Source organism: Octodon degus, unplaced genomic scaffold (assembly GCF_000260255.1).
Source record: "Octodon degus isolate 3935 unplaced genomic scaffold, OctDeg1.0 scaffold00036, whole genome shotgun sequence".
In the NCBI taxonomy this organism is placed as follows: domain Eukaryota; kingdom Metazoa; phylum Chordata; class Mammalia; order Rodentia; family Octodontidae; genus Octodon; species Octodon degus.
The window spans coordinates 12,707,910-12,716,743 of record NW_004524612.1 but is presented as its reverse complement, the minus strand read 5'-3'; the positions used below and the strand labels follow the sequence as shown (position 1 = coordinate 12,716,743).

Below are 8,834 nucleotides of genomic sequence, written 5' to 3'. Positions count from 1 at the left end.
CGGTTCGGCCTGATCATCAGCTCAGCTGTTCCTCTGGGAACTCCAGAGATGTGATGAACAAATGCCATCCACTGCATGGTCACAGTCGAGACCCTGTGGCCCGCCTGCCTTTGGGTCACCTGCATTCCATAGCATGTGCTTGTACTCATGCTCACATGGTCACCTTGGGGTAGCAGGGAGGGTTAAGAGGGGTCCGGGGCCCACCCTCCCCCTTGGTCAGTGTGCAGCTGGAGTGGCAGCCTATTCCTAGTGCCCGCTCAGGACTTGTGTTGGTCAGAGTCTGGGTCTCACCAGCAGGAGCGTGTGCAAGCTGGGTCGGTTGGTCCACTCCAGACCACAGTCCCGGAGCACCCCCACCTCCATGTGTGAAGTAGCTTCCTCCCTCAGCCTGCAAGGGTCCGATTTGCCATCAGAAAAGACGACCTCTACTTTTTTCTTTTGTATTTTGATCAACACTGAAGAAGCTGGAGCTGTTAAATTTACCTTGGGAAACTTCAGAACTGGTTTATTTGGTGTTGTGGAACCTCTTACTGCTTTCAATACACGATTAGGAATCAATCGTTTTGTATACTTGTTTTCAGTTTTCATTTTGACAAGCACTGTAATTATAGCTATTAGAATAAAGTCTCTTAACTATTTCAAAAAAAATGACAGAATGTGAAAGAAAAATGCAAATCCAGACCTTGAGCCCACAGAAGACAAGTCCAGAGCTCAATGTGACAGAGAAGCTGAAAGCCACACAGTTGAACTTTCTAAAATGATAGCAGCAGAAATTTTAATAAATGTAGGTGGATATAAAAAAAACCTCTCAGATAAAACAAGAAATGATGATCAGAATGAAAGGCATGCCCAACAAATCTAAAGTAGACAGAGATAAAAAAAAGATAGAGAAGAGATTAGGAAATTGATAGAAACCATGAATGCCCAATATAGGAAAGAAATGGGAGCCATGACACAGATCCAAATAGACATCCAGGAAATTAAAAATTTTACTGAAAGTGTACACAACAGATTCAATGAAGGCAAAGATATCAGACTTAGAAGACAGGATTTCTGTTAGCAATGAAAAGAAAGATATCTGAAAAATAGCAAGGGACCAAGAAACAGCAGTCCAACAGTTGCAAGATGAAGAAAAGAAGAATAATGTAAGATTGAGCAGAGTCAATGATAAAACCAGAAATAGTGCAAACACCATAAAAAAAAAACCTCTTCGCAGAAGTGATGGCAGAAAACTTGCCAAACATGAATAAAGAATTTGACATACAAGTAAGTGAGGTGTCTAGAACTCCAAATAGCCATGATCAAAATAAATCTCCATCAAGGCATATAATAATCAAGATTTCAGAAATTCAAGAACAGAATATTAAAGCAGTTAGAAAAAAAAAAAAGAAACAAGTCACCTACAAAGGAAAACTCATTAGAATCACAGCAGACTTCTCAAACAAAGCCTTAAGTCAGGGAGAAGTTGGAGTGAAGTATTTCAAGATCTAAAAGAAAACAACCTCCAACCCAGATTTACGTACTCTATAAAACTACCTTTCAAAATTAATGGAGAAATAAATGCTGCCATGACAAAGAAAGACCAAAGAAATTCATGACCACCAAACCGGCTCTGCAAAATGCTCTGAAGGATATTCTAGGAAGAGATAATGAAAATCACAACTCCAGGAACACCAATAGAAAGAAACCAGTAGGCAGGGCAAGCAATTAAACAGAGAGAAAAGGTGGGTATCAACAACAGAAAAATAATATGAGAAGGATAAGGCAAGGTCTGTCATCCTGGGATGAATCCTCCTCAGTCATAGTGAATACTCTCCCTGATGATTTGCTGCATTCTATTAGTGAGTATCTTATTGAGAATTTTTGCATCTGCGTTCATTAGGGAGATCAGCCAGAAGTTCCCTTTTTTTGGTTCGGTCCTTTTCTGGGTTTGGTATCAGGGTAATATCTCCTTCTGGGAATCACTTTGGGAGAGTTGCTTGCCTTTCAACTTCATTAAAGAGTTTCATCAGCATTAGAAGTAGCATTAGATCTTCTCTAAATTCCTTTTTTGAAATTAAGATCATTGGAGAACCACCCAATAGCTCAGTGGATTAAAGCACCTGCTTAGGCAGACTCAGCGGCCGGGGTTCAATCCCCTGTGAGCTGTGCCGGCCCCACCCCTGGGGCATGCTGAGATGGTGATTGAGACTGGGCATAGTGGTGTGGACCTCTAATTCCAGTTTTTGGGAGGCTGAACACAGGCAGATCACTACAAGTCCGATCTACATAGCGAGACCCTGTAGACCCTGTAGACCCTGTCCTAAAATACAAAAAGAAAAAAAAAAACATTGATACAATTTAGATATGTATAATGATCATGTTCATCATTCAGAATTTGTACCTGTATATGATACATCTTAATAGTTTAGTGCATGGTGATAGACATGAGTCTAATTTTAGCCTTTGGCATGTGAAAAGCCAGTTTTTCCAGCATCTTACTGATTTTATCATAGCAGTTTTGTAGTATAATTTCAGGTCAAGGATTGTGATGCCTCCTGCCTTTCCTTTGTTGCCCAGAGTTTCTTTTGCTCTTCTAGGTTTTTTCTGGTTCTAGATGAATTTTAGGAATGTTTTCTCTAAATCTGTGAGGTATACTAATGGTATTTTAATCAGTATTGCATTGAATCTGTATAACAATTTTGGGAGTATGGCAATTTTCACAATGTTGATTCTTCCTATTCAGGAGCAGGGAATGTCTTTCTATTTTCTAAAACCCTCCTTAATCTTTTCTTTCAGAATACCACAATTTTCACTGTATATATCTTTTACTGCCTTTGTGAGATTGACTCATAAGTATTTCATTTTTTGGATGTTATTGTAAAAGGTGTAGTTTCCCTAATTTCTCTTTCCATGCACTGGTTGCTTGTGCACAGAAATGTTATTGATTTATGAGTTTTGACTCCCTATCCTGCTACACTACTGAATTTGGTTATTGAATCTAAAATTCTCGTGGTGGAGTTTTTGCAGTTTTATATGTAAAGTATCATGTCATATGCAAATAATAATTTCACTTTTTCCTTTCCAATAATTATTCCTTTTGTTTTTCTCTCTTGTCTAATTGCTCTGGCTAATGTTTCTACAAACACATTCTGCCACCTTACTTTTGACAAAGAGGCAAAACATGTTCACTGGAAGAAACGTAGCCTCTTCATTAAATGATGCTGGAAAAAACTGGCTTTCCACATGCTGAAGCCTAAAATTAGACCCATGTCTATCATTATGCACTAAACTATGGTTAAAATAGATCAAATATTTAAATATTAAAACTGAAACTCTAAATCTTCTGGAGGAGAAAGTAGGTATGAAGACATAGGTGTAGGTAGAGAGTTCATGAACAAAAACCACACTGCAAGGAAAATACTTCAAAGAATCAACAACTTGGATCTCATCTTTCTTAAAAAAAAGTTTATGTGTATCCAAAGAAATTACCAACAGAGTACAAAGAAAACCCATGAATTGAGGAAAAGAATTGGCCAACTGTCTCTCAAACAAAGAACTTCTATCTAGAATACAAGAAAATTTTCAAAAAACCCAAGCCCCCAAAATTCAGACTCATCCCAAAATGGGTATCTGAGATAAATATACATTTCTCAGACAGAGAAAGACAAATGGCAAATAAATATATGAAAAAATGTTCAGCATCATTCATCATTTGAGAAATGTAAATTAAAACAACACTGAGATTCCATCTCACCCCAGAAAGAAGGGCTATCATCAAGAAGTCATCCAATAATAAGTGCTGGAGGGGTTGTGGGAAAAAACGAACACTTCTCCACTATTGGGGGAATGTAGACTGGTACAATTACTATGGAAATCAGTGTGGAGGTTCCTCAAAAAGCTAGGATTGGAGGTCCCATTCAACCCAGCTATTTTCCTCCTGGTTATTTTTCCAGAAGAACTAAAAACATAACACAATAATTTATATACACCCATGTTTATATCAGCACAATATGTCATAGCTAAACATTGGAAAAATCCAAATGCCCATCAACTGAAGAATAGATAAAGAAGATGAGGAATTTTTACACAGTGGAGTATTATTCATACTATAATATAAAAAGTATAAATTTATAATGCTCATAAATTATAGTATATAACTTATACTATAAAAAGTATAAATTTGAGGCTTTTATTGGTTAAATGGATGCAGTTAGAGACCATACTCATAAGTGAAATAAATCAGACCCACATGTGCAAACATCATATTGTCTCCCTAGAGTAAGAACCTGAAAGAGTAAATAAAATCTGAAGGGTACAATAGATACTGTTAGAAGTTAATGAATCTGTCCAAAAGGAAGGAATTACTCAAATGAGGAGAAGGACAGGAGAGGGAGTGGGAGAAAGAGACGTATCTATGTATGTACGCAGGATAGCTTGGATAATTGTACTGTGGGTTTTTGCTGGTCTATGGAAAGGAGCAGTTCGTGCTTAATCTTTTTGTCTTTTTCATTTTTTTCCTCTTTCTCTCTTAATTTCTTACAACTTTTGGTTTTTTCTTTCTCTTGCCAATTTTGTATGCATATATCAGGTAATCTGAACAACTAAATTGAAGACAACACTTAGCAATACAACAAGGATTGTCAAACTCATTTTGTTTGGTGAAGTTCTGTATCATTTCTAATTTTTTAGTATTACTACTTTGTATTCTCTTTTTTTTGAATAACTTTTTAAAAACCATAAGAGAAGGATAAAATGAAAACAAAGTTTTTGTAAAGGAGAAGTTGGAAAGAGGGGTTGAAGGGAAGGAAGGGGATTGAAAAAGAGGAACCAGGATGTATTTTGTATAGGTATGAAGTACATATTATGATTGTGATCATTATGTATATCTAAATTGTACCAATAAACTTAATTTTTTTTTAAAAAGTTGAAAATGGAAAGAGGAGGGAGGGATGGGGGTGGCAAAAGAAATTAAGATGGATGTTACATACTTGTGCCAACTTTATCTGAGGAATGTAAACATTACATACTGCAAATGTGCTCCTAAAAGGGGGCTTATGAGATGGTAGAACAAATTCAGCATTATCTGCTCCTTTCCGTAGACCAGTGAAAATGCACAATACAGTCGTCCCAACCATCCAGCTTGTCTCCTTTTTTTCCCTGTTTGTACTTTTTCTCTTCTTAATTTCTTATACACTTCTTTCTTTTTTTTTTCTTTTTTTCCAATTTTACATACATACATATATCTGATAACATGGATAACTGGTTGGAACACAATACTATGCATTACAACAAGTACTGTGAAATTTATATTACTTTGTTAAGTGAAATTCTGTATGACCTGTAATGTTTCTGCTTTAATATTATTTTGTACTCTCTTTTAAGAGTTAAAAATTTTTAAAAAGAGATGGGGAGCCGTGTGAAGAAGCAAGGATGACCCCCGAGGCACACAAAGCTGCACACTGCTGCATTTCGTGTCCAGGGCCTGTGACCCACCTCCATCACCATCGTGCTCAAGAGAAAGGTGGAAAGGGATGCTAGAGGTGATAAAGCCGTGGTGAAGGATGAACCACAGAGAAGATCCGCGAGGTCTTCTGCTAAGCCAGCTCTTCTCAATGCCAAAACCCAAGCCTAAAAAGGCCCCTGTAAAGAAGAGAGAGAAGGTGCCCAAAGGGAAAAAGGGAAAAGCTGATGCCAGCAAGATGGGAATAAGCCAGCAGAAAATGGAGATGCCAAAACAGACCAGGCACAAAAAGCTGAAGGTGCTGGAGATGCCAAGTGAAGTGTGCACATTTTTGATAACTGTGTACTTCTGGTGAATGTACAGTTTGAAATATTATTTTTATCAAGCTTTATAAAAATGCAGAATTTGTTTTTACTTTTTTTAAGCTATGTTGTTCGCACACAGAACACTTCATTGTTGTTTTGGGGGGAAGGAGCATATGTCAGTAGTACAATGTCTCCAAAGCTGGATTGATGTGAGAAGGCACCTTTCCCTGCTGGTTTTGAGAGACTTCCTCTTGGCTCCCAGGAAGAGGTATTCCCTGATGTTGACATTATGTGGCCACCTTGGCATAAATGCCTTGTGGTACGGGACAGCTCCCAGTTCATTTTATGTCCTCCTTTCCTCTGCCATCAGCATAGGTTTAACTCCCTTAAGCCCAGAGACCTATTGGGATCTGATTCCCAAAAGTGATGTTACCAGTGTGTCTGGCAATCCGGACTTGCCAGTAACACTGAGATGGTGTCCCACCAAAGCAATTGATTTCTTTTTCTAGATTGTGGCTCTTCAGATTGATAATTCTGCGATTTTCATTTCCTGAAAGTCAGGGTTGTCTTGTGAAAAGTTGTTAAACAACATGCTAAATGTGAAATGTCAACCCTCACTCTAAACTTTCTCTACTTCAGAGCCTCAAATGAAGACTTCATTGGATTTTATAGTGGTTTTCTGATTTTTGGTAGTCCCAAGAGTATCTTTAATAAAATTGGATATAGTTTGGCTTGGAAAAAAATAAATAAATAAAAAATAAAAGAGAGATGAATAGAAGTAGAAAAAGGGGGAGGGCAAGGAAATGAAAACATGAGTCAAGACGGATTATGTACCTGTACTTCCTACAAGGAATGTAAACATTACTACAAACCTAATAAAAAAAAATAAGAAATGACATTGTAGAAGGTCTTAAATAAAGTAAGTCAGAAAATGTATGATCACAGCCAAGTAACAGTTACAGGTCTAATAGAATAAGAGAAACCACCTAGAGCTAGAACATTCACCCACTTCCATTAACCATCTCTAATGTATATTTTGGTCTAGGTTTAGAAATAATGAACAGAAAAGATAAATTGGTGGACTGCATTCGAGGCACAGGATACCAGGTATCACGGATGCATAGGCCATGAAGGAGTATGGTATGGGAACTTCACTCCCCAGAGGAATAAATCAGTGCCTAATAAATTGAGCCTTCTGCACACAACACTGATAAACTGAAATGTGATGATCAATGTTGAATTGAAAAGAAATTAACTGAGCGACATTAGAAAATGACAGCGTAGGCGTCTCCAAACACTGGTTCTCTCACAGAAGCATTGAAAAACAAGAAGAAACTATTAGAAACTGCATTGTTAGCATTCTAGAAGAAAAGGTTTACAGAAATCAAACAACTGCTGAATCAAGACAAACACAACTTAAAAACAGTAGGAAAGATCCACAGTGCTTTTCTTTCCCTTGTGCCAGTCTGTCTCAGTTATTCTTCTCTCGTTGCTGGGGCAAATATCCAACACCCAAAATGAAGGAAGGAAAAGTTTATTTAGCTCACAGTTTGTGGAAGTTTCAGTCCATACTCGGCTTGCTCCAAGGCAGAGCGGCACATGGCAGAGGGCAGCAGTTCATGGCGGCAGCAAACAGCAAAACAGCAAGAGCAAATGGGAAGAGTAGCAGCAACAATGGCGACAGAGAGCAAGTCTGTTTCCTTTAAGTTGCATTCAGGCTATCTGCGCCAGGCCAGGTGTAACACTCATAGCCATAATCCCGGCAGCACTCACACCCATAATCCCAGTAGTACTCACACCCATAATCCCAGTAGTACTCACACCCATGATGCCAGTAGCACTCATACCCATAATCCCAGTAGTACTCACACCCATAATGCCAGCAGCACTCATACCCATAATCCCAGTAGTACTCACACCCATGATGCCAGTAGCACTCACACCCATAATCCCAGTGAATGATGAGTTAATCACAAACTCTAGAAGTCTGCCCCATGACTGCATGAGGCTTTGGGGGGACAACTGGACACAAACCATAACATTATCCCTTCCCATCAGCACAACAGTCCTAAAGCAGTGACAGTCTTAAAGGGGTCACAGACCGTGTTTTACCAGTTCTGCAGGGAGCAGAATGGGTTATTTGCAAATTATTATGTGGGCATTCCAACTGGTGCTGCGGGGCGACCCGACAGACTGATGGAAGGCCCTTCTGCTTTACCTAAGTTGGACACAATCTGAAAAAGTGGTGAGCGGTGTTCAAAAAATGCCACAAATTTGTAAATGCCACTTACAAACTGCAGACAACCAGGGCAAGAGATTATGAGGTCAAGACATAGACAGATACTCCTTCAACCACGTCATCTGGACTTACAACTGAGGCACTTCACTCAGACATATGATTTGTCTTTAATTTTTTTTGTACATCATGTTTATAGATCCTCAATGTCTTTCTTCTTGTATAGTATGCCTTGTTTATATAGTATTATAATTTTTGCAGATTGCACAGTAGTATAGTTTTATGTTCTGTTTTACAGTACAATATTGCATGCAAAAGTTATCCAATAAATGCAAGTCATCAAAAAAAGAAATTCTTGTCATGTATAAGCTGCCTAGTTTGTGGTGCTTTGCTATAATAGCCTGAACAGACTGCAAGAAGGATGAACTCCAGTCCCCACTTCCATCCACACCCAAGAGCAAGGTGCTGGCAGTGCAGGCAGGCCATGCTGCCTGGGAGCGAGGCCCTCCCTGGCCAGGATGCAGTGTGAATAGATGGTGCCTGAATGAGGAGCAGCAGAACCCAGCCTGCTAAGGATAAGAGGGCCATGGCCAGGGCCATGGGGGTGACAGCCTGTGACCCCAACACTCCGGGAGGCTGAAGCTGGCGGACCCCAAGTCTGAGCCCCACCAAGGCAACTCAGCAAGGCCTGGTCTCAAAATTAAAAAGTGAAAAAGGGCCAGGGATGTAGCGGCTCAGTCAAAGGCTCTGAGTTAAGTTTACAGTATTTCAGAGGGGAGGAATATGAGATCCAGAAAGAGCCACGTCATGCTATGCACGGGTGGGACCATGCACGGGGCAAGGGGCAACC

General features: G+C 39.3%; 1 pseudogene; it reads left to right on the top strand.

Moving 5' to 3' along the window:
- The first annotated feature begins 5,470 nt into the window (after positions 1-5,470).
- LOC105742103 lies at positions 5,471-5,761 on the top strand (annotated as a pseudogene).
- Positions 5,762-8,834: the final 3,073 nt, after the last annotated feature.